Here is a 2,416-nt window from a genome sequence, read left to right on the forward strand (position 1 = left end):
GCACCTCCTCAAATGGTAACAGTACAGTGCATGCATCCTTTATCAGCAGCCAATGGCGTGGAGAAAAAAAAGCAGAGCTCCCCTGAGCCTGTCCTTGTGCCATACTCACACTTTTATTTCCTTATAGTGCAGCGCTGTATAACATTTAAATCATTATATTAAAAAAAAAACTACTTTTTTTTTTCACCACTTCAGCCCCGGAAGGATTTACCCCCTTCCTGACCAGAGCATTTTTTTTGCGATTCGGCACTGCGTCACTTTTAACTGACATTTGCGCGGTCGTGCAACGTCGTACGCAAACAAAATTGTCGTCCTTTTTTTCCCCACAAATAGAGCTTTCTTTTGGTAGTATTTGATCACCTCTGCGGTTTTTATTTTTTTTGCGCTATAAACAAAAAAAGAGCGACAATTTTGAAAAAAAAAAGCAATATTTTTTACTTTTTGCTATAATAAATATCCCCCAAAAAATATATAAAAAAACTAATTTTTTCCTCAGTTTAGGCCTATATGTATTCTTCTACATATTTTTGGTAGAAAAAATCACAATAAACGTATATTGATTGGTTTGCTCAATAGTTATAGCGTCTACAAAATAGGGGATAGTTTATGGCATTTTTATTATTATTTTTTTTTTACTAGTAATGGCAGCGATCTGCGAATTTTTTTTTCATCGTGACTGCGATATTATGGCGGACAGATCGGACATTTTTGACACTATTTTGGGACCATTGACATTTATACAGCCATCAGTGCTATAAATAGTCATTGATTACTGTGTAAATGACACTGGCAGGGAAGCGGGTTAAACACTAGGGGGCGATCAAGGGGTTAAGTGTGTTCTAGGGAGTGATTCTAACTGTGGGGGGGTGGGCTACCTAGGGCATGACAGCGATCATTGCTCCCAATGACAGGGAGGTTAAGTGTGTCCTAGGGAGTGATTCTAACTGTGGGGGGGGGGTGGACTACCACTGACATGACAGCGATCACTGCTCCCGATGACAGGGAGGTTAAGTGTGTCCTAGGGAGTGATTCTAACTGTGGGGGGGGGGGATGGACTACCACTGACATGACAGCGATCACTGCTCCCGATGACAGGGAGCAGTAGATCGCTGTCATATCACAACTCAGAACGGAGAAATGCCTTGTCTACATAGGCATCTCCCTGTTCTGCCTCTCCATCTCACGATCGCGGGCTGCCGGAGAACATCGAGTTTGCGGGACCCGCGGTCACACTCCCGCAGCGTTCGGCGGGCACGCGCTCCCGCAAGGCAGCAAATTTACGCCCCTTTGCCTGTACGAGCCATTCTGCCGACGTATATGTGTGTGTGGCGTTCGGCAAGCTGTCAAAAAAAAACATGGTAATCAACTTTTATATATTCTAAATGGATGATTGATATCACAATGAAAGCAGTCCATATGTATAAAACATCTATTATTGAAGAAGACAGTTCATTTATCCCAGTGTATAAAACAATCCACCGCTGTGCTCATCCGTCCTAACTGAGATCAATAACCTTTCACCAGCCAAATTGCCGGCTCACCTCACAGATGAGTAAAAAACTCATATAATGGTCACTCCTTTCCTCTCCTCCACGCCACAACAGCCGATCCTCCTACACTCTCCAAGCAGTGTTTTTTTTTTTTTTTTGAAAGCCCGTGGCGTGTGAAACGCACTCAAAAACTTCACCCGGTTCCAAAAAAATGTGCACACGCATAAAAAGTGAAACACAAAAACGGGTACACAAGCCCTCTAAAATCAGAGGGCCTTGCCCTGAATCCCCCGGGGCGTTAGGCTCCTGACAGGGACAAGGGTACTTACACTTGGCCCATCTGGCCGAAAGCAGAGGGACCCCTTCCTCTGGAGGATCTGCCTAAACAGACCCACTCAAGTACTCGGTGGGGCTCCCCCCCCCCCCGAAGGGAGACCCCATGAGAGAGGGCGAACCAAGCCAGAAGGCCATGTCCACCCCCTCCCAAGACTTTCAGGGCAGGCCCGAGGACCTGCAACCCTACCAGTCACACAGTGCAACAAACCGTGTACAACACAAAAATCCAAAATACGTGACACACAAGGAAATAAATAAAACGAAAGTGGGGGAGAAGGAAGTAGAGGAGAGTGAAAAAGTGGCCATTGTGCAATACAATGGCCAGGCCCTCCGGCCAGGAATAAAAATCCCAAAAGGCCCGGCCCAGGAGGCAGGTGCAAAAAAAAAGCGTGTAATGGTGCAGTGACCGTGGTGCCACAAATCAAAATGACCCTCACTCGCAGTGATTTTATGGCACCCCTGGACTGCCACTCCAGGGGCACATACACCATAGGCTTTCTGTACCAGCCCTGACCAACAACCCAGACCACAGCAGTCCCCACCTCAGCCAGGAAGGCCTGAAGTTCTGGAAGCTTGGTGAGAGCCCTTTG

This window comes from Aquarana catesbeiana, linkage group LG08 (assembly GCF_042186555.1).
Source record: "Aquarana catesbeiana isolate 2022-GZ linkage group LG08, ASM4218655v1, whole genome shotgun sequence".
NCBI classification, from domain to species: Eukaryota; Metazoa; Chordata; class Amphibia; order Anura; family Ranidae; genus Aquarana; species Aquarana catesbeiana.